At 38.6% G+C, this 24,783-nt stretch overlaps 1 long non-coding RNA gene across 1 annotated transcript in view; it reads left to right on the forward strand.

The window, feature by feature from the left end:
• The window catches only part of LOC139702934 (uncharacterized), a 41,901-nt gene extending 18,100 nt beyond the window's left edge, over positions 1-23,801 (forward strand). The window contains exon 3 of the long non-coding RNA XR_011705505.1: positions 23,465-23,801. This is a non-coding gene — a long non-coding RNA (uncharacterized lncRNA). The remainder of the gene's footprint in view (positions 1-23,464) is intronic.
• Positions 23,802-24,783: the final 982 nt, after the last annotated feature.

A 24,783-nucleotide genomic window follows, 5' to 3' on the forward strand; every position in this document is an offset into this window, starting at 1 on the left:
CAAGAATCCTCATTTATGGGGAACTGGGAAAGTACTTAAGGTGATGATTTTGTTCTGCTACGGTGGGCCCAGGCTGAAGGTAATTTTTCAGAAGCAGCTGTTCTGAGTGTTAGTTAAATGGCACCAGGGGACTCACTGGACACAGGTGTCATGTTCAGTCTTATTCATTGATCAATAAAGCCAGACTCTGAGTACCGGTTGGATGGCAGAACCGCACCTCAGAGACAGGAATTCTATTAACAGATGCCTCTCCTGGCTTTGGTCTGGGGGACGGGCTGCGGATACTTCAAAGATTCTCTGAAATTCTTGATGTCAGTTAGCTGTGGCTCCTGGCTGGATAACTCAAACATGTATGATATATATATATATATATATATATATATATATATATATATATATATATATATTCCTTCTATTGTTTAAGATATGTTCCCGCTTCCCTGTTTTTAAAACAGAAAAGGAATATTTAAGCAGTTAATCGTTTTCTGAGTAATTAACAGAGGCAATTGGTACAATATTTTTAAAGGTAGAATGGGGGTAGGGGGTGAGAATGAGATTCTCTCCCATTCCTCCACAACCGTCTCTCTTCCCAGTGGCAAACAGATAACCCTTTTTTCTTGTATTTGATTTCAAAGATAGTCTGTGTAATTACAATTGTGAATATTTTATTTTATTTTATTTTTTTTTAATTTTTTTTATTGGTTGTTGAAAACATTATAAAGCTCTTGACATATCATATTTCATACATTAGATTCAAGTTGGTTATGAACTCCCAATTTTACCCCAAATACAGATTGCAGAATCACATCGGTTACACATCCACATTTTTACATAATGCCCTATTAGTAACTGTTGTATTCTGCTACCTTTCCTATCCTCTACCATCCCCGCTCCCTCCCCTCCCATCTTCTCTCTCTACCCCATCCACTGTAATTCATATCTCTCCTTGTTTATTTTCCCATTCCCCTCACAACCTCTTATATGTAATTTTGTATAACAATGAGGGTCTCCCTCCATTACCATACAATTTCCCTTTTCTCTCCCTTTCCATCCCACCTCATGTATCTGTTTAATGTTAATCTTTTCTTCCTGCTCTTCCTCCCTGCTCTGTTCTTAGTTGCTCTCATTCCTGTTTTTGCTCTTCTTTTTTCCAAAGAACAAATGATAGCACATTTTTTTTTCTCTCTACTTTTGACAGGCTGAGAATCTCTCTTAATCTGAAAATCTGAAATTGGCATTCCTTCAAAAATCTGAAACTTTTTCAGTGCTGATGTGATGTTACAAGTGGAAAATTCCACACACTTGACTTCACAGTCAAAATGCAGGCACACTAAAAGAGTAAAATTACCTTCAAGGTATATATGTAAGGTCTATGGGAAACACAAATGGATTTTGTGTTTAGACTTGGGTCCCAACCCCAACATCTCTCATTATGTATATACAAATGTTCCAGAATCTAAAATAATCTCTAAATCACTTTGAGTCTGAGCATTTTAGAAAATGGATACTCAATCTGTACACATTGATATAGTTTCATATCATTCCTTTCTTTTCTAAAGGCTACAATATAGTCTTGGTGTGAATATGACTTTGTTTATTTAGTCAGTCTCCTACTGATGCACATTTAAATAATTCCTATCTTTTGCTGCTATAAACAATGCTTCAACAAATACTCTTACTTCTCATTTAGATATATCTTATGTACAAAAAATTTCTAGGAATAGATCTTGTGGGTCACGATTTATCAGAGTCTAGGATTTTGAGAAATTTTATCAAATTATCCTCCATAGAGTAACATCCCATAATATACCCTAGTACTGCAGAGGATGCTGCCCCTAAATTTTCCTGTGCTGCCCCTAAAATCAATACCTCAGCCTCTAACTCTGACCATCTCTGATCAGTCTTCCATTCTTATAGTTTTGTCTTTTCATGAATGTCATATGCATGGAACCAATCAGGATACAGCCTTTTGAGTCTGACATTATCTTAGCAACACATTTGAGATTAATCTATTGTTGTGTAGATTGATAGTGTATTCTCTTTTAAAATAACGTTTCTATTGAAGTCTTATTGTCATACATTAAACTGCATGTATTTAAAGTGTCTGTTTGATATATTTTGACATAAATAAACAACCATAAAATCTTCACCATAATCATGCTAATCAATATGTCCATCACTACCCACATTTTCCCCTGTCTACTGTTGTATTTCTTCCACCCCCCCAAGCCACCACTGACCTGCTTTCTGTCCTTTTAGGTAAGTTTATATTGTCTAAAATTTTATATGAACAGAATTATACAATATATTTTCCATTTTGTTTGGCTTCATTCACTCAGCAAAATTAGTTTAAGTTTCATTCATGATGGAATATCCTTCATGCGTTTGGTCATTTTTGTTGCCGAGTAATATTCCATAGTATGAACATAAACTCAGTTTGTTTTATCTGTTTAGCTGTTAATGAACATTTGGATTGTAGATCGTTTTTGGTTATCACAAGTAAAGTGACTAAGACCATTCCTACACTAGGCTTTTGTGTGGATGTTTTCATTTCTCCCAGTTAGCCATTCTGAAGGATAGGTTTGGATATTTTATTGTATGTACATTGCATTTCCCTAATGACTAATTGGTGGATACCTATTCCATGAGTTTGTTTAACACATTCTTTATTAAAATATACATTCAAATCTTAGGTTTATTTTCTAAAAATTTGTTTCCCTCTTATTGAACCTTAAGATGACCACTGTTTTGAATCCAATTGTTATGAGATATGTGATTCGTAAATATTTTCTCCTAGTCCATGGCTTATCTTTTTATTTCCCTAAGAATATCCAGAAAATTGTAATTCTGATGAGATCCAATTTATCTCATGCTTTTGGTCTTGTATGGAAGAAATTTTTGCCTAACTCAAGAATATGAAGGTTTTCACCATATTTTCTTTGGGATATTTTAGAGTTGACATTTGAGGTCTCTAAGGTAATTTGCAACAATTTGGAGAGAGTTTTTAAAGTGATTTTACAAGGTATGGATTGAAGTTCATTGTTTTGCTAAAAACACTACCTTTCTCTCCTGAATCACTGTTGCACTTTTGCCAAAAAGTCAATTGTTCATCTATGTGTGGGAATATTTCTGGATATTCTATTTGTTAAATTTGCCTAGTTACTTATTTTTATGTCAACAGCATACTTATTGATTTCTGTAGTTAAATAATTCATGAAATTTCGTAGTATTAGCCTTCCAAGTTTGTTCTTTTACAAAATTTGCTTTGCCTATTCTAGGTCTTTTGCATTTCCATATGAATTTTAGAATCACTTTGTCATTTTATGCAAAAATGACTTGAGTTTTTAATCGGGCTTTCTTTCAATGTACATATAATTTGAAAGCAGAATTGTATTTAATGATATTGGTTCTTCAGCCAATGAATGAACATGTGCATCTCTCCATTCATTTAGTCCTTCTTTACATTCTCTGAGAAATGTTTTGTAGTTTTCACTAATATTTCACATTTTTTCAGATTTATTCCTAGGCATTTAAGTTTTGATGTTATATAAATTATATTTAAAGCTTCTCTTTCTTATGATTGCCAGTATATAGAAATACAACAGACTTTTGACATTGGTCTTGCATCCTATAGCCTTACCTAACTTACTCATTAGTTCTGATGTTTTTGTGATGCCCTCATTATCTACGTTGAAAATTATATTTTCTGGAGGTAAATTCAACTTTATGTCTTCCTTTCTAAAAAAGATGTCTTCAATTTCTTGCACTAGTTTTATTGCATCAGTAGGAATATTTACTACAATGTTAAATAGAAATGGTGAGGATAGACATCCCTGTATTGTTCCTGACTCAAAGGGATAATTATTTATTTTTTAAAATGTAAGTTACAGGTTAGTGTTGATGTTTTAAAAATGTCTTCTATTCAGTTGAGAAAGTTCCTTTCTAGTCCTAATTTACTAATAGAGTTAAGTTTTTTTTAAAAGTTAGGAATAGATTTGACACATTTTTTTCTACGTCAATTGAGATTGTTTTCAGTTTATTAATATTCCAGGAATAAGATTATTGAGCAAAAAAAAAAAAATGCCAACCTAGAATTCCACACCCACTGAAAATATCTTTTAAAAGTGATGGCAAAATAGAAATGTTTTCAGGCATACAAATGCTAGAAGAATTCATTGCTAGCAGATCTTCACTGTAAGAAAAAATGAAAGGAAGTCCTCCAGGCAGAAGAAAAAGGGTACCAGATGGAAATCCACCTCTGTGCGAAGGAATGAAGTAACTACACTGATAAATATGTAAGGTGTTTTCTTACTATTTAAATCTATTTAAGAGACAACTATTAAAATAAAAATAATAACTGTGTAGCGTCGGGTTCATGACATATATAAAAGTGTATGGAAACAAGTGTACAAAGGTTTGAGCGAAGAAATGGCAGTATGCTATTGGAAGGTTCATACATTATTCAGAGAGCAGTGAAACATAGTACCAAGGTTCTTTTTTTGGGTTTACTTTTACAGTTAGACTCGGGTAAGCTAAGAAGGTAGGACATAAACTCAAAGCAATAACACAACAGAGTTAGAACTGATAAACTACCAAAGTGCAAAAATGGGTTGTGATAAGATATCCAACTAATCCGAACCAAGACAGGAAGAGTTTTTCTGCAGAGAAACACAAATAGGAAACAAATAGTGAGATGATTGTTTCAACCCTATTATCAACTCTTGGAAACATAGATGGACCAGTATGAGCAAGCACCAGCCTCTGTTCCTTCTAACCTTTCCAAATGGTTCTTTTTCCAGCTCAATCTGTTTCTTCACGGGAACAGGCTGATCAGTGCTTCCTTGATCACTACTTGAGAGCCCTCTACAGATTTTTGCAGTTCTGTCTCTGTAACTCTTTCTACTGCGTCTTGGGAATCCTAGTTGTCATGGTTTTCCTGAATTCTAAGCTCTCTCTCTTCAACTCAGAGGAGCCTCTTGAACTCTACCCGAATTCTTTCTCCATGAGCTTTGGCCTGGAAACTCTCTCAAGGCAGCAAGCTAAGATAATCAGAATCCTCACCTTATTTGTATCCTGCCTTTCAAGAGTTATTATTCTTGGTTGCTTGGTGTCTCGTCTCTTGAAAAGTGTTTTTTCATATATTTTAGTGTTTTTTCTCCTTTGTTTATCTCAGATGGAAGGCAAATCCAATCTCTTTTACTCCACCTTAGTGAGAAGAAGATATTAATGTATTTCTTTTCATTGTTGAGAATATTCTACTGCATGGATAAGCCACAGCATTTTTAATTCATCCACTTATTGCAGGTCTAGGTTGTTTGCAGGTTTTGGCAATCATGAATAAAGATTCTAGAAACATTTGCTTATGCCTTTGTTTTTCACAAGCATGCTTTCAGTTCACTTGAAGAAATACCTAAGAGTGGTGTTACTTGGCTATTTGATGAAAGATATATAATTTTATAAAAAGTTGCTGAATTCTTTATCAGCATGGCTCTACTGTTCGGCATTTTCCCAGAAATCTATGAGAGTTCCAGTTGCTCTGCAGCCTTGGAAGCAGCACTTGGTGGTATAGCTGCTTTGTTTATCTGTTTATTTTAGTTTATCTAATAGATAGTGATAACTCATTGTGATTTTAATTTGTATTGCCTATGGACTAATGATGTTGAGCATCATTTTTATTTGTTACTGGCTCTTTTTAGTTATACATGACGGTAGAGTTCATTTTGACATAATTATACAAGCATGGAATGTATCTTGTTCTAATTCAGAGTATAGTACTTCTCCCTCCCCTTCCCTCTCCCCACTCCTTGATCTCTTCCTGCTATTGATCTTTCTGCCATTTACCCATAATTTATTTAAAAATTAATTTCTTGTAGACATACGTGATAGTGAGATTCCCAGTGGTATATCCATATACATACATAGGAAAGTTATGTAAGACTCATTCCACTGTCTTTCCTTCTCCCATCCTTCCTCTCTTCCCTTCATTCCCCTTTGTCTACTCCACTGAACTTCTATTCCCACCTCCATTCCCCCCTCTTATTGTGGGTTACCTTCCACATATTAGAGAAAACATTCTACCTTTGGTTTTCTTGGGATTGGCTTATTTCACTTAGGATGATGTGCTTGTTTGTTATCTCTATGTCTTTTCCTGGAGAAAGATCTCTCCAGACTGTCCATTTCAAAGAATTGGGTTTTGAGTGCTCTATTTGCAAATGTTTTCTCCTACTTTATGGCTTCTGTTTTATTTGCAAATCTCCTATTTAAGAAGGATTTGATTACCAACATCCAAATACCATATACTGACTAAGGGGAAAATATTTTTTTTTACCCCCATTTAAAGGCATTTATATTTATGTCAGTAAAATTTTAGAATTAATTTATTATAATAATAAGCTTTTATGCTGTAGTTCTGGCTTGGTCAATGTCACTTTAAATATGTCACATGGCAGAGGGTTGAGAGGAGGGACAACAGGGCTCACTCCATCTCCAGTGATGAGAGACCACTCCACGTAGGCCGATGGAGAACCCTGCCTATAAGCCACCTTACCTCCCTACCTCCCATGGGTTTCACTAGGTACTGGTGGGAATTTTCCAATGTGGCAAAACAAGTGTAGTCGCAGGGTGATTTCTAGGCCAAATATATAAATCCTGCTACATGAAAACCCTAGACACCCCCTTCTTGGGACAGCCTGCTCCACCTTCTCTAGAACATACTTTCAGTTTGCTAAAAAATTCTTTATGCTTATTCTATCTTACTCTTGACTGAAATCTTTATTTCCGGAAGAAAAGAACCTAGGAACCCCACCCCCCATAACATTAATTTCTCTAGGCTCAGTTTCCTTGATGTCAGATGTTGCACTTTTAAAAGTTACTGTAGAGATTGCAATAACATTCTCTGTTGACAGCTCTCCTTGGAAGCTATAGTTTTTTTGTTTTATAATTTCTTGATAACATAATAGTCCCTCCTTCACAGTATTATTCATGTCTTTTTCTGGTGATATGATGCAAATAACAGGGGAAGAAGGTGCCAAAATTTATATTTTCAAAATAAAACATCAGCATTTAATTAATTTTTAAAAATTCGATTTAAACAAAATATGTTAATTGGTAGACACAGTAAGTTACTTCACATGAAGTGCATGTTGTATTTGGGGAGCATTGACTTATATCAGTCCACTATCTAAACTACTTTTTATATTAAGCCAGGGTTCCACTATATTTTAATTCTATAATATAATGTTTTTGAAGAAGAATTTAATCCTAGAATCTGTTCCTATGCCATTTTATTGCAAAAAAATGTCCAATGTACCAAAAGTTGCAATAATTCTACAATGAACACCCATGTACCTACTCCTTGGATTCTACTATTGATATTTTACTAGATTTGCTTTATCATGTATCTATTCTTCTATCCATTGTTACCCATTTATCAATCCATCTTATTCTCTCATCTATTTGAAAGGCAGTACATTGTTTTAAAAATGAGCATCATGAAGAAATCATTAAAGAATTTGATTGTATGAAGAAATAATTGTTTCTAACTTATCCTGGCTCATTCATGAAATAAAACAAGAGGAAGATGAAGAAGTAGGAGGAGGATGAGAAGACGGAGGAGGAGGAAGAGGGTGGTTCAGATATTAGGAGAATGAGAAGGAGGAGGAGGAGGAGGAGGAGGAGGAGGAGGAGGAGGAGGAGGAGGAGGAGGAAGGAAGAGAAGAAGAATCATACTGTTAAATCCTGCTAAGGTTTCCAAACCTGCAACATTCTCCAAACAAATAAATAAAGATAAAAAGATTCCCAGCCCACCTCTGTGTATGTTGAATCTGCATCTGGGCTAGAGCCCTAATATCTGAACCACCAACACGGTCTCCTCTCCTTAGCTCCATGAGTGTTTGAATGATCAGCTAAGGCATCAGTTCAGACACTGCTTAAGAGAGTCAACTGGGGACAGCAGATGTGGAGAAGGGGCATGACATGCCTCAATTATAGAAGTCTAAGAAAGGCAAGAGAGAATGATATTCTAGAAGAAGTAGGATTCAATGAGGGTGAGGTGTGCTTAGACAGTAGACTGGTCTGCTGAAACAGCCCTTTGCAAACCTGGTTGTCTGAAAGAATCATTCAAAAGAACTTAAGAGAAAAAGTAGAAACAGCAGCAGCAGCAGTGGCCGACGTCTGGGTCTTAACATGCAGATTCTAATTCGAGAGTTCTGAATGCAATATGGAGGTGTATTTCTAACAAGTAGTGTAGGCACTCTGGAAGCCACAGGTCTATAGCCAGTGCTTAGGAATTTCTTCAGAAATAAAGAAGGATGGAAAAACTAGCTGAGACATGATAACTTTTAGTATGAGCCAAACCATATTAACACATGTCAGGAGTTGGGGGCAGCTTGATCCTCATCTGTGTCTACTGCTAGAATTTACATGCCTGTAACTGGTGAATAAGCCCCTGAGAGGTGATTGGCATAAGTTTCCATGTATACAAGCTTGGCCCAATGCCAAGACCATGTGCCAGGGGAGAGTTGAATCAGAATCATAAGTCATGTTTTTGTACTCAGGTTTACATCCTGACATGGGCCGCGGTCTGGGAATCAGCAAGGAAGCAGTGTTGTGGGAAAATGGAAAGAATTATTTGGATAATAACCAAGATATTTAAATACAATGGGCATTTCTTTGTTGTTCATAAGACAGAGGCAGGCCCAAAATGAGGGGTGAGTTTTACAGAGAGCTCAGGTGCACCTTGGTTGGCATTATGCATTACTTGTGGTACATTGTGGGAGAGATCAGGTCCCAGGAGAAGCCCAGGGAAGGCCCATATATCAGAGAAACAAAATGGCAGCCATCATCCATCTGCAAAGCCAGAGTTTCCATTATTCTCCTTGGGAACATACTGAAATAATCAACAGTGGGGGTCATTTCATAGGATGAATATTTTCAGTTAGTGGCAAAGTTTGGGCAAGAGTCAGTAAACTATGACTTTCTAAAGTTGTCAAATTTAAATGCCAATTGATTGTTCAGTGAAGCTAAGAACTTTTAAAGAAGGCCTCCCAAAAATCAAGGCCCAAATTAATGAGGCAGCATACTGAAGGAAGAACAGATGTTCCATAAACTCATCTTTATCTTAATAGGGATGGCTTGGTTTATCTCCCTCTAATTAAAAGTTACTTTGTTGATTTAAACTTAATAAGAAATTGCTATTTAGACTGGCAGGCAGGAGGGTTTTCCTGATGCCTGTAATATTCTGGGTGTCTGAATCTTTTTCTTTGACCTTGCTACAGGAATTCATTTTTTTTCCTCCCCCTCCTCCTCATCCCCCTGACATTGGGGATTGAACCCAGAGACTGACACTGAGTCACACCACTGGCCCTTTTTTTTATTTTGAGAGATCTCATTAAGTTGCCCAGGCTGACTTTGATCCTCCTGTCTCAACTTCCTTAGTCACTGGGATTATAGACATGCACCACTGAGTCCAGAGGAAATTCCTTTTTGATAAACCTGTTCTGGTTCATTCTTCTGATAACCTTATAAAAAATGTATTTGGGGAGCTGGGAGTATAGCTTAGTGGTACAGTATATGCTTAGCATGTGCAAAACCCTGGGTTCAATCCCTAGCATTGAAAAAAGAAATATATTTCTGGCTCTCACACAGGAGAAGTGAATTGTCTTTAGTGGGATTTGGAGGTCGAAAGGGAACTATAGTAGGGGTATTTGTCCTGCTCAGCTGGTTCCCAGTTCCATTGCTTGAAAACTCTCCATGCAAGGGGCTGTTTGTCCCTCTGGACCCAGGGAAAGCTGTACTGATGATAACATTATTCTTCTCTCAAAGACCTTGTCTGTCACTCTGACAAGAGACACAGTGTCTAGCTTTTGCAAAATGCCTGGTGGGATATCGAACACTGATTTTCAAATATTGAAGGGCACACTAACAGCTCTAGAACCCTGGACACCAAGCTACTCGGACTTTGGTGGAACTGGATCTTGGGGAGAAGTGGCTTCTTTCTTGTATGTGCGCCTAGGGCGCACACAGGCGTCAGTGAAGAGATTTGTATATGTGTCTTAGTTCAGTCCAACAGGTGATGGTGAGAAGCTGTGCAGCCACAGTAAAGGGGTGAGGAAAATACCCTCTCCGGATATCTGGGAGCCTCCAATGAAAGTTTAACCTAGGGGGGAGTGCTTGCGACATCAGAATGTAAATAATTTACTTTACTGGTTCATTCGGCAGGGTGAAGGCAGGGGAAGATTAATGGAGGGTTAAAAGAAAGTCCAGTTTAAAACCTTTGCCGCCCTAATGTCAAGGAAGAGAGAGCGGTTTCATCCAAACAAAAGGGGCGCCTCACCCATTTGGGCAGGGCCGGGAGACCACACAGTGGCTGAGAAGGGCCCATCGGCAGGGTCCTGCTCTTTATAGACCATTTGTTTCCATTTGTAGTGAAAAAGGAGATGCGCTTAGAGAGGTTAAGTCACCCAGTTATTTGTTATAAACTTTCCGAGAGGAATGGGTTTGAAACAAGTCTTAAGTGTTTCAGTGACAAATATTTAACGTCACCTCGGAGATTTATGGCACTTCTGTTCACCCTTTGAAAGCTTTTAGTTCAGTGGCAAAGGTTACCCGGGGCTCGACCAGCAGGAGGAGGCTCTTTCTGTTGTTGTTTTATCATTTTAGCAGTGGCTGGAGGGGATGCCCAAGCTCCAGGAATGAATGATCACCTCGCCTCTGCCCAGTGTCATTTGTCCTACCGCTGTGATTGTCCTCGGGGAGGAATCTAAGGCAGGGAAGTGCTCCTGGCATCTGGTCTGTCAGCAATTCATACCTCCACAGCTGTGATGCAGGATGGGTGGGCTGGGGAGGGTGGATCCCAGGCCCTGGCACAGAGCAGAGAGGCCCAGGTGTTATGTACCTTCTGTTAGTCACTGGTACCCCAGCTGAACACCTGTTGTCTCAAGATACGGGTATTGGAATAACTCAAATATTGAGGCCTCCTGGCTTTGTTGAGGTTTCCTTTTAAAATCTTCCTTTGGAGGGCTGGGGATGTGGCTCAAGCGGTAGCGCGCTCGCCTGGCATGCGCAGGGGCACTGGGTTCCATCCTCAACACCACATAAAAATAAAATAAAGATGTTGTGTCCACCTAAAAAAAAAAAAAAAAAAAAAAAACTAAAAAATAAATATTTTAAAAAAAATCCTCCTTTGGAGAAGAGGAGCCCTCACTGCCTTGATTACAGGAAACCAAGCTCCCTGAAAGGCCACCCTGGTGCTGGACATAACCTTGTGCTGTCACACTGAGAAGTCTGCTGCTGCTGAGAACTGTGAGGTCATAGCTGTGAATTACCAGGCAGCCCACTGCCACCCCCTGGCCTTGGGTAAGTGGATGGGAGAAGAGGGAGTAAGGAGATGGGCTTTCCCTCCTAATGACCAAGCAGAAAGCAGGACTGGAACTCCACTGGTGGCTTTACCAAAAGACATGACCTAAAGCAATGCTCTAGATTCATCCAGGCCACATCGAAGGAGAATTTTAAGGAAAATTCTGAGGGGAAAATTCTCCTCTTGCTTCGTGTAATGAAATCATCAGCTAACATTGGGTGCCTATGATGACATGATTCTAAGAATTTTATAAGTATTATTCTGTGTATACCAAAAAAGCTTATTGAGAAATGCGCTATTATGATCCCCATTTGACAGAGGAAGAAATTGAAGCCCTGGAAGATTCAGTGATTCACTCCAGGGCATCCACCCCGCAAATGGGATCCGAATCCAGGTGGCCGGAATCTGGGTTGATTTTCTATTTTCTCCTTCCCTGCTAAGAAGCTCCAATATTAATTCTCCAAAGGGAGAAGGAAGTCACCTTTAAGGAAGTCTAAGGTCCATGTACCACGCCTTTCTTTCCTATCCCAGGATTGATCTCTTTTTAAAGATGACGAGATGGGCTGGGGATGTGGCTCAAGAGGTAGCGCGCTTGCCTGGCATGCTTGCGGCCCAGGTTCAATCCTCAGCACCACATACAAACAAAGATGTTGTGTCCCCCCAAAACTAAAAAATAAATGTTAAAATTCTGTCTCTCTTTAAAAAAAGAATGATAACTAAGAAATTCTGCATCTCCCTACAAAGGGATGGCCCTGTGCTTTCACGCTCCCAAAGATATCTCCTCCCATCCAAAGGATGCCAAGGAATAATTTAGGTGCATTTCCAAAGAACTGAAATCATTCAGTGAAGATACAGCACAGCCATTCTCATTTGATAACCTATTATTCCCCCTTTTTTAAAGGAAGAAAAGAAAACAGGGCCATATATTTCTGTGTTGCCTTTTCCTGGCCACCTACAAATTAAAGAACATTTAAGACCCTACAAGAACTAGCAGTGTGTGCAGTTATGGGAGAAAGAAATTTCTGGACACTGGATAAAATACCACTGTAAAGAACCCATCCCTAGCAAAACCAAAATCTCTACTGGTGAATCTAATACACAATCCTGGTTGCAAGCCATTAACTCAAGGAAAAGTAGAGAGAAGATACACACCTACTACAAGATACACCAGCCAGACCTCTCTCTGTGTGGTTTCTGCATCTGGATTCAACCAACCATGGGTCAAAAATATTCCAAAAAATTGTACTGAATATGTACAGACATTTTTTTTTCTTGTCATTATTCCCTATGTGATACAGGGTGACAACTATTTACATAAGGTTTGCAATGCATTAGGTACTGCAAGTAATCTAGAGGTGATTTAAAGTATATGGAAGGATGTAGATAGGCTGTATGCTGGTACTGTACCATTTTATATAGAGGACTTACTTGAGCATGCACAGATTTTGGTTATCTTTTGGGGGGAGGTGTTACGTGGTCTTAGAATCAGTGCCCTTCATATGCCAGGGGAATAATTGTACTCTCATTTATCTTGACAAACAAAATATCTAATTATAGACTGGAGCATGTGCAATCTAGTGAGTTCCTAGCTCTCAGTTTTATACAACGTTGTGTGTGTGTGTGTGTGTGTGTGTGTGTGTGTGTGTCTTGAATTTGCTTTGCATTTGCTAACTAAAAAGTCCTGTCCAAGTAGTAATCCTGCCAACTCTTAGGTGGGCATAAAATTCTCCTAAAGTTTTTATATTTTAATAAAACATATTAACTTTCATCCAACTGAAGAAAGAGGAGATGAAGTAAATCTGAAGCAAGTTTCACAACACAAAACTTTAGATCCTAATACATTTCTTTCATTTTCAGGAAAAAAGATTTTAGAAACCAGAGAGATGACCAGGGAAATTTGTTTTTTCCACTCTGCAGTGGCTTAAGAACAGCAGATTATGGAGTTCTTTACTTTAAACTTGATAAAGAACTTAAGTAGATATTCTTGATTCACGCTTTATTTCCCTCATTACTTCATAGGTATTGCTCCTTAGTCATTTGGCATGTGGAATTTAGCTGTAATAACTCTGAAACTAGCCTTATTTTTTCCTTCTGCTCCCAATTATTTCTTGTTAGTAGGTTTGAAGATTCCATTTTTATCCTTAAACGATTTAATAGGTTTATATTTTGATGCGAATAATTTTCTGTCACTTATTCCTCATACAGCTATATGTGTCTAATCTTCAGATTCTGTTTTTTTTCTTTTTCTCCAAATGCTTTTGTTTCCCAACGCCTGAGTTCTTCATTATAGAACTATATTAATCATATTGATCTAGTTAATATTAATGATTCAATATTAACCACTCTGTAATTCAATTTCCTTATCACTTCCATTCATTGAGAATACCTCACATTCTCATTCCATGCCATTATCTTAATATTTAATATTATGTATTATATTTTTTGCTCTTTCTAAAAAAATCAAATTTGATCCCAAATAACATTGCTCCAACCCTCAGTTTATTGTTTCTTACTCTCTATTTTTTTTTTTTTATCTATTTCTTTGTTTTATCATCTTGACTCTCAATTACACTTTAATTGAATTTATATTTTATAGTTTAGTGCATTTGGATTTTGGGGGTTATGTTTTTCTCTAGAGTGGTTCCTTTGCCTACTTTTTGAATATTCTTTTTATCACTGTGGATCATGTATGTATTCCTTCTATCTCTTTTATTATGTCTCTTGTTGAAAATTATATTCAAAATCAACATGCCGTGTCCTTTTAGCTTAGCTTATTCATGTTTCTTACCCAACCTCCCTTTTGAATTATATGTTCAAGTTTCTATTTAATTTCATCCATTTTTTTTTTCCTGTGGCCCATTTTTTGAGCCTGGAGACAGTGAGAGAAGACAGTTGGGGAGGAGCTCAGCCTTCCTAGTGAACTTGGACTCCTCTGTTCCCTGAATTTTTATGTACCATCTATGCTAGAGCACTTCCACCAAGTGGGTCTTGGCTCTTCCTTCCATATCAGACGGTGCCTTGGAGAACTGTAGTCCTCAAGGTTTTTTTCTTGGTGAGCTTTGTTACTTAGGCACCATGATGAGCACCTTGTATGCTTCTTTAAATCCTCGTAACAGCTCATTCAAGTAGATCCAGTAATCACATCCTGTATTTTAGATGAGGAAACTGAGGTTCACGTGAAGTCTGTCCAATTATTCTGCTCTATTGATCTATTTGTCATCGTCCCACAGTTTAAATTTTTGTAGCTTACATTTTACATAAAATATATTAACATATTTATTTATATAACGTAACATAGTAGCACATTGTAAGATAAAAGATATGGAATTATATACAATACATTAATGTATTAAAAATACATACATTAGTACGTTTCAGGTGATTTCCTTCCTTAGATTTTATTCATGTATATTTTTATATTTTTTGGCAAGAACTCCAGTATTATCAATTTGTCCAAAATCCTTTGCCATTTTTATTGGAGTTACATGTTAACTTACAGGACAATTTGAGAACTGACATAGTATTACCATCAAGGGCCCAGCCTGCCACTCCATTTGGCCAATTAACCTTACTTGCATTTTGTATTAATCTTGAAATTCCCAAGTATTCCATATTTGTTGCTCTGGTGAATATAGTATATTAACCTTTCCTCTCATTTCTAATCATTTTATGGTTAATATATAGAAATGCTCTTATATAATTTAAAAATCAATATTATTAATAAATTAAAAATCATTTTCCTAGCAATTATTCAGTTACCTCTCTTGAGGTTCATAGGAGAATAATCTTTTTATTTATTAAAATATTGTCCTTTTGCCATTTTTTTTATATTTATTTTTTAGTTTTCGGTGGACACAACATCTTTGTTCGTATGTGGTGCTGAGGATCAAACCCGGGCCGCACGCATGCCAGGCGAGCGCGCTGCCGCTTGAGCCACATCCCCAGCCCCACCTTTTGCCATTTTTGTAATTCTTGACAGACACCGTGACACCTGCCTGTCATCCTAGTAATGTAGGAGGCTGAAGCAGGAAAATTGCAAGTTAGAGGCCCCTGTATCAAAATAAAAAATAAAAAGGGCTGATGTAGTACAGTGGTAGAGTATCCCTGGGTTCAATCTCCAATACCACAAACACACACAAAAAAATAATTGATATGAACATTCTTTCCCCATTGTTATGAGGTCCGTCTGCAGTGAGCAGTTCTGGCAGAACAAGGTTCAGCTTATCTATCAGTCAGCTTCTCACTCCAAACTCAGTGGCTTAGGTCAGGTCAGCCAGCCTGACTTGCTTGTCCTCCAAGCTGCTCTGCAGGCCCACCAGGGTTGACTGCCTGAAGCTGGGCTTGGCTGGCCTGGCTCCAGGATTCAGGTTGTTGGGTTCAGGTGTTGAATTTAATTTTCTTTTGATTTATTTTGTGTTTATAGCCAGAAGTGTGCTTCTTAGCTGAAGTACTAGTGTTTAAACCGAGATGATCTCCTGTTATTTGGAACGCAAAGCAGCTGGATTGACTCTTGCCAGAAGACTCACCACTAAATTAGTACAAACACTGCCCAGACAGCCTATGGCGGCTTCCAGCAGACACTTGCGGTCACTTCCATGGTCTTTCTAGAGTTCGCTTTGATTCACAATAAGCAATTCCTACTAACTTCATTTCTTTTGGAGGGCTGCATCTTTCTCACCCTTTAATGTGCACTGGAATCTCAGGAGTCTTGTTCAAGTGCAGCTTCGAATTAAACAGCTCCAGGGTGGAGCCTGAGATTTTTCAGTTCCTGCTCTAAGTAATAAGGTTTAGACCAAAGGAAGTATATAATTTTTACTCCACTTTTAAAAACAGTTATATACCACCAATGGCAGTATTATAGCGGCGTAAGTGTGAGTGAGAAGAGTCCTGGACATGATGGAGATTCTGCTTCTGTGTCTGCTGTTTACCAGTTGTGTTAATTTTCTGTGTTAATTTTCTTGGACTAGAAAGCTGGGAAAATCATTCACCTGAATGTTGGTGAGTCTATTTCACAAAAAAGCAATCAAGTGAAAGGTATCATACTCCATGATTAATTAGAAGAGTTCTCAGCATTTCTTAGGAAATTTATTGCCATCAAAACAATAGCATAATAATCAATATTATTAATAAATTAAATGATTAAAAGAAATCTTTGGGCCGAGTGCAGTGGTGCACACCTGTAATCCCAGTGGCTTGGGAGACTGAGGCAGGAGGATTGAGAGTTCAAAGCCAGCCTCAGCAATGGTGAGGTGCTTAGCAACTCAGTGAGACCCTGTCTCTAAATAAAATACAAAATAGGGCTGGGGATGTGGCTCAGTGGTCATGTGCCCCTGAGTTCAATCCCTAGTACAAAAAAGAAATCTTTGGTGTGAAATGTCCATCACTGTGCCTGGTTTTTATTCAATTTGGTAAGATTGGGTAAATGGGTAAAGAGGGTCTTATGCAGAGATGTTATTCTGTTCTTCTATATAGCTCCCATTTGGTGTTGGCTGTTGCATGTGTGTTGTTTCAAGTAGAATAAACTCAATGAATAGCAAAACCATCCACCTGTGAATGTTTGAGTTTGCATTCGTTGGTATACTTTAAGCTGCAAGAAATAATACCTCCAAATTCAATTTGCTTCAAGCAATAGGGAAAATTTATTATGTCACTTAACAAGACCTGAGATAGGGTAGCTCTAAGGTTGTCTGACTCTGCAGCTGGACAACTTTTCCATTTTTAATGCTCTGGTGTTGTGGGATCCCCCTTGTGATCTCAGAGTGGCTTCAGCAATTCTAAGTATGACGTCTACACTGGACAGTGTCTAGGACAGACAGAGACATCTCTGTTTTTCTCTATTCTCTATTCTGATGGAGGAAATCATTCCCAGAGGATTCCCCAAAGACATGCTTTTCAATCTCATTGGCCAGAACTGGTTCACTTCCCCATTTCTAAGCTAATCCCCCTGGCAAAGGGAATAAGATGGTCATGCTTACCTGAACAGTCTGCTTGGGAATTATTGCTGTGTGAAATGGAGGCCAGCATACAATCATATAATTTTTACTCCATTCAAGGGGCCAGTATGAGTATTGGGACACTTGGTGCAGACAATGTTCTAAATGTGAAGGGCGTCAATGAGATCTTCATAGTGGCAAACACTTTTGAAATTTCTCAGGACAGGTCCCTCTGTTTTGGTAACAAGTGTAAATATATTTTTCATCTTCAGTTTATGTTTCTTAGCAACAGGGGACTAGTTATCTTGAAGATCTTTAATTTCTCCTACCCTCTTGATCCTTACCTGTACCCCCAGCTAGAAATCAAGTAAGCTTTGGCATCACTTGTTTACAAGCCTTGTAAGGGGGTGTCACCCTTAGTTTTTGAGAATGGGGGAGCCCTTGAGACATTGTCTAGGGGGTGAGAACATTTTCACAGCCTCAGCCCTGCCTGCCTGCCTTCATCTGGCCCCTCTGATTCAAACTCACACTGAGCCTGCTAACCTTCCTTGAACACTGTTTCCAACAGTCACTAACATATCACCTTTAAGTTCTTGAAATATACTGTTTTTAAAAAATTGGGTCACCTTGCCAGAATTACCAGCAAACATCCCCGACCCTCGACAACCACCAAATGCCAATGGCTCCCACCTTTTGCAAATGAATAGGAAAACTTTTGTGATCTTTCAACATCAGATTTGGGAGTTACTAAAAATATGATCCATTTACTCTGAACTCTGAGCAAGTGATCCTGCATAGATACTAATGCTTAGCAGTATATACATCTAGATAGATGGAAGTGCCATCTACCTGCTTCCAGAGTAGTTTATCCTTTTGCAGAGGCATTGGAAAATCCTCTAATAGCCTCCTTGGAAGCTTCAGAAATAGTTTATTAGCTATTCCAAGAGGGAAGAGAAATAACATTGAAATTAACCTCACTGTTATGCAACAAAAACTTTTAAAGTGGCTGTTATTCAAAAGGGCAGCATTAAAATCTTATCCTCTATCAAAGTTAGATTTTTTTCCCCCTGTACTCATTATTGTCATTAAAAAAATGTCACAAGGAAATTTTGTCACTTCAAGGAACTTGTAATAATGATGCTTGTTTTTATGCTTGTGAGCAAGGGAGTTAGGGCTGTCTGTGCTTTGCATAGTCACCTTGGCTGGCTGAGGTTTTTTTGGAAATGAGATAGAATATTACCAATGCAGGTAGCCTGAATGGTTGTGTTTAAATGACAGTCTGCTGCAGGCCAGGAGCAAAAAGTCTCTGGCTTCCTGCTGCCTGCCTGACTCTTAGGGAGCTGTGGAAGGTGGTCGTAGAGGCTTCCAGGCACAGAGAAGCCAGAGGCACTGTGTTTTGGAACAGTGTTCATTGTGTTGCAAGCACCCAACAGCGCTATTGTCATTTCCTCTAGGCAGAAACTTCTTACCCCAAATTCCCCATGCAGCACAAACACCAGGTGAAATGGTTTAGTAGGGCTAGATTGCCTTTCAAATAGATCCTAAGTCCCTGCACTGAGCACTTCCAAATTTCCTCCCCAGGAAGCCTGTTAAAAATGCAGACTAAAGAGGCTCATCTCCGTATACCTCATTCAGTTGCTTCGTTCAGAACTCTGAATCTGCATATTAACCTTAAAATTCCATGTGGATCTGACACCAGTACTCAGAAGAAAGTATTTTAAGACAAATTGTCCAAAGTCAGAGACTTGAGACTCAGCACCTACCAATCTTCACCAGCTTTGCTAGTTTGGTGGCTCAGTTCATGAAGAAGGAAAGTAAAGAACACAAGAGAGTTCATTGCTGAAAGGCTCTTTGCTAGTAGTGACTTGCTCTGGGATGTAACCTTGAGCCTACCTGATCCAAAGCCCATGTTCTGAGGGGGCCATACTATCTTTCAAACAACAACAGTCCTTTTGCTACATCAGTCCCTGATGTGGCTCTGAGCATACAAAGATGACTACAATAGTTTTCATTTGTGCAACACATTCTAGTGAGTTTTGAGGGCTTGATTCTTTCTGTGTTTCCAGATGTGGAAAAAGCAGTTTGTCCAGTGATGGGAAGGGCCAGGACTATGAATCACCTCCTGGGGATTTTTCTCCTGGAGCAGGATGACAAATGTAGTGTATTGGACAACTTGGTTTGCCAGCTATGAAGGATCTCCAGGAACAAAGCAATTCAAAACGGCGTGGTCTTTGAAGAATTTTAATGGTGCTCTATTCTTTCCTAACCAATGTGTCTATTTCTTTTCTTTTTTCTTTTTAATTTTCCAGTACTGAAAATCAAACCCAGGGACACTCTACCACTGAGCTACATCCGCAGCCTTTTTTATTTTTATTTTGAGACAAGGTCTCACTAAGTTATTGAGGCCGGCCTCAAATTTACAGTCCTCGTGCCACAATCTCCCGAGTTGCTGGGATTACAGGCATGCACCACCATGTCTGGCTGAGTTTGTCTATTTCTGATGAACTTAAAGTTCTGGAAGCATTCCTAACTCATGGTATTAGGCACTGAATTAAACCGGATGCCAAATTGGTAGCACTTTGAAATCAAAGCACTATATAGATGGCTGGTGGTAGATGTCTCATCAAAAGTCTTGTCAGATCATCTTCACTAAAGTGCTGCTTCTGACCTTTCAATGACCGTAATATTGATGAATATTCATCACAGAGCAGCAGTGCACAGAGACTCCACCTAAGGCTGCTAGAGACACATGTGTCTTTACAGTAACCCTCCCTGTTTTACAAAAGAGGGGGCTGAGGCTGAGAAAATGACACAGTACATGGCATGGTTGGGGGTTGAGCTCAAGTCTGGAACTTTTATGTTCCAACACTCTCCACTGTGCCTTTCCTTCATTCCTCTTAATACATTCATGCCTGTTTATGCAGCCTGTTTATGCGGAGCATGAGGTCTCAGAAAGGATGTAGTTTAACCCCATCCTACTATAGAAATGGGCTTTTTGTCATTCCCTAAGTACAGTAACTGTCCTCTCCTCAGACACTTTTCAGAGGTAGGTATGCTACCTTACAGGTAAACTTCAACAGTCCTTTTGCTACAGGACCAAGTTCAAACTCCCCAGACATCTACATTTTGCTTCACTTCCTTTCAACTATCTCCTCCCACTACTTCTTCTTCGTCTTCTTTTTTTTTTTTAATGCTGGGGATTCAGTGCAGGGTCTCATACATGCTAAACATGTGCTCTATTATCAAGCAGTATCCCCCCTCCCCTCCTAGACTTCTTTATAGACTTATTAGTCAACTGTTCTCTACTTAGTTGACCACACACATTTCCAGTCTCTGCTATTGTAAAACTCCAACATGGGGCAACCCCTTTCTTGCTTCATGCAAAGCAATGTTACATATCTTTTACAGGAATATGCATGTTTAATACAGTTATTAAGCAATACATGCAAAAAAATCAAGCTGAGGAAAAAATATATATTAGTGTCCTGAAGTTACCATACTAAAATACCACAGTCTGGGGGCCTTAAACAACAGAGAAATGTATTTCTCATAATTCTGGAAACTGGAAGTCTGAGATTAAGGTATTGGCAGGTTTGGTGTCTCTCCCTGGCTTGCAGATGGCCACCTTCTCCCTGTGTTTATTCTGAACACTGAGTACCTCTCATGTGTCTTACTTTCCTTGTAAGGACTCCAGTATGATTCGATTAAGACCTACCATAGTGAACATATTTTAATTTAGTTCCCTCTTTAAAGGCCTTATTTCCAAATTCAGTCACTGTTTTATTTGTTGCCACGATTAAAACACCTGACAAGAGCAGTGTATAGGAGGGAAAGTTTATCTTGGCTCATGTTCCAGAGTTTCAGTTCACGGTCAGCCAATTCCACTGCTCTGAGTTCAAGGTAAGGCAGAACATTATGGTGGGAGGGCGTGGCCGAGGGAAGCAGCCCAGGGCATTATGGCCAGGAAGCTGACAAAAAACAACCCCAAAAGCACACCCCTAGGGATCTACCCCACCTGCCCACAGTTATTTCCCAGTGAATTCATATCAGTAGATTCGTTCTCTGATTAAGTTATACATCTCAATCTAATCATTTCACCTCTGAAAAGTCTTACATTATGTCACGTGTGAGCTTTTAGGGAATACCTCATATTTCAACCATAACACTCACATCCTGAGGTCCTAGGAGTTAGGGCTTCAACATATGGATTTGGGGGCACCCAATTCAGCCTATAACTGCAGGATTGGTTCCTTCTGAAGACTCTGAAGGTGAATCTGCTCTGGAATGTCTCCCGGCTTCTGGTGGCCTCAGACATTCCTTGTATTCTGTCCCCAACCCCCGTCTACACATAATTTTCTCTCCATTTGTGTCTTTGTGTCTCTCTGTGTCCAAATTTATCTCTTTTATAAAGACAGTTGTCATATTGGATTAGGACACACTCTAATGACCCTATTTTAATTTAATTACCTGCATAAAGTCTGGATCTCCACGCAGTATCACATTCCGAGGTTCAGGGTACTAGGGATTAGGACTTCAATATATGTTTTTTTTTGGATGAATATAACTCAACCCACAACAAAGAATGTGATTTGGGGGGTTAAAGGAGAAACCTCAAGGAACTTGAACTGTTTTCTGTTTCTGTTCTTAAGCTAGGCAGAGGGCAAGTAGTTCATAAAACAACAGCAACAGCAACAGCAACAATCAAAGAAATTGAACCAACCTGCTCTTGAAAGGGCAGCCAGAACCTTAGATAGAGATATGGTTTAGATAAGAGTCCCCCAAAGGTCCATGAGTTAAAGGAATGGTGCTGAGGGTGACATACTGAGAGGTGCTGTGGATCTTCAGAAGATAGTGGGAGGTATGTCTTCAAAGGAGACTGTGGGACCCCAGTCCCTTGCTCTTTCTCTCTCTCTCTTTCTTCTTCCTGGTTATGAGTTGAGTGATTTTCTTTGTCTTATGTTCTTATCACTGTGATTAGAAACTAAAAAGAAACTAAAATGATGCAGGCTTTGGTGAGAGCATGGGAATGAGGCCAAGACTTGTTAGGGAAGACCAGGAAATTCTCTTGGTGGGGAAGACCCAAGAATTTACTGGCTGAAGAAGAGCCACAGTCATGAGAGGAGAAGAGGTGGCATTCATGAAGGAAGGACACAGGAGCCTTGCAAGACATGAAAGAAAGCTTGAGGATCGGTATCAGGAGAGGGGAAGTTTTTGTTGAGGCTGGTTGGGTGCCAACAGGTCACTATCAACTTGTTACCAGGGAAGGTATAATAGTTTAACATAGGGAAGCAATGTGATCAGATCTGCATTTTAGAAAGCTCTCCTTAGCTGCAAAGGTGGGGAGGGGGACAGAGATTACATGAGCAATAATGAAATGAGAGGTCAGTTATAAGTTTATTTCAAAATGTGGAAAATAAATGCAGCTTTGGCCAGGTTGGTGATGGTAAAAAGTTCAGAAGTGGATTTGAAATAGGCTTTAAGGTACAAAACAGGATAGGTATACATATAATAGAATAAGGTATACAACAGAACAGGATTATTTATGAGAAATAGATGGCGGGGGCAATACCACCCTTATCTTTGGGCAAAGGTGTCCCTACTTTGCCCTCATTCTGATGGTCCCTGACTTATGATGGTTTGATTTATTATTTTTTTGACATTATGGTAATCTGGAAGTCATGCATTCAATGGAAACATATATTAAAATTTAAATTTTGACCTTTTCCTGGGCAGGTAATATACAGTATGATACTCTCTCATAATGCTGGGCATCAGCAGTCAGCTGGAACTTACATTTAGCCATGTCTTTAAGCGGGGGAAAAAAACTGCTACTCTACAGTGCACATCGTGGCTAAGCTATGATGTTTGGTAGGTTAAGGGTATTAAATGTATTTTTTGGCTTACAACTCAACTTTTGATGGGTTTTTCAGAACATGACCCTATTGCAAGGTGAGGAGCATTTGTACTTTTTAAAAGATAAAGAATTAGCAAATTTCAGCCTGGGGACTAAATTTGTTTCCTGTTCTGAGTTTTTTTTTAAAATAAATTTTTATTGAAACACAGATAAGATCTTTTATTTCGGGCTATTTTACTTTTTAACAGCAGAGTTGAGAAGTTGGAATAGACACTGTCTGACTCACAAAGACTTGAATAGTTACTGTTTGATTTTTTACAGGATAGATGTGCCAACCCTGCTTTAGAAGTCTTCTCTTATCACAAATATTCACAAAAAATGAAGGTGTTCTGAAACAAATAGGTCTCTCTCAGCCTAGGCAAATCTCTTGACCATAATCCTAACCATCGTTCTCCAGGACTAAGACTGCCCAGGTCCCAAGGAGGTGCTTCTCTCCATCAATTCATTCCAGCTCCTGCAAATGAAAGTATCTAAATGCTGTGTAGACTTTGACGCTTGCAATGGCTAATACTGCTTTCCAGTGTGAGGAAGATTTGGGCAAAGGAAATGCCTAAGTGAAATAAAAGAAGAATTTACCACCTTATCCAAATCTTTGCCTAGTCTATAATATGAATGAGATATATTCTCATAGCAAAGTGCAATTTGTCAGTGTGTTCAGCATCTACCTTGTGCATTTCGTCTTTTTCTGGAATACCAAAAGTTAGTATGTTCATTACAGTATTGTGTGTATAAGCTGAAGAATACTTTGCTATAGTATATCACTCATATTACACTGATCTAGACCTAACATGAATGAAGTGAGAAACTGTTTCTTTACATACACATAAAAGCTACATGTATGCATATGAGCTTGGGAACCTGCAAATGTTAGGGTGGAACAGAATCAAGGCAAAGGTTAAAGGTGTTTCTTGGGTTTCTGGAGTGATCATTTAAATAAAGGAGGGAACAGTTAATTTGGAATGCACATGATCTCTTACTTTGGCTTAGGGTTTTTTGATTTTATGATAGGGCTACCCAGGCAAATATATCATTTTCCACTTTCAGTATAATATTTAATATTTTTTTTAATATTTATTTTTTAGTTGTAGATCAACACAATACCTTTATTTTATTTATTTTTATGTGGTGCTAAGGATTGAACCCAGGGCCTCACATGTGCTAGGCAAGTGCTCTACCACTGAGCCACCACCCCAGCCCCATATTTAATAAATTAAATGAGATATACAACACTTAGTTATCTAATGGGGTCTGTGTTAGATGATCTTTTCTATCCACAGTTTAATGTAAGTAGTTCGGAGCATATTTTGGATAGTGAAAATGCATAAAATAATTTTTAAATGCACTTGATACACTTATTACTACCAAGCATACTAGCTTAGCCTCACTATCCAAAATATGGGGTTTATTGTGATGGAACCCTGTTGTAAGTCAAGGGACATCTGTAGTCTTGAGAATGCAGATAGAAGATGCAGAGCAGACACATGGCTATGTGCTCCTGAGGGGAGCTCTTGGTGCTGAGGATCCAGTCAGTTGTCCTTAATCATTAACTTTTTGGATATTGTTGATATTTCTTGGGAAGA

Source organism: Marmota flaviventris, chromosome 19 (genome assembly GCF_047511675.1).
Source record: "Marmota flaviventris isolate mMarFla1 chromosome 19, mMarFla1.hap1, whole genome shotgun sequence".
Taxonomy (NCBI): Eukaryota; Metazoa; Chordata; class Mammalia; order Rodentia; family Sciuridae; genus Marmota; species Marmota flaviventris.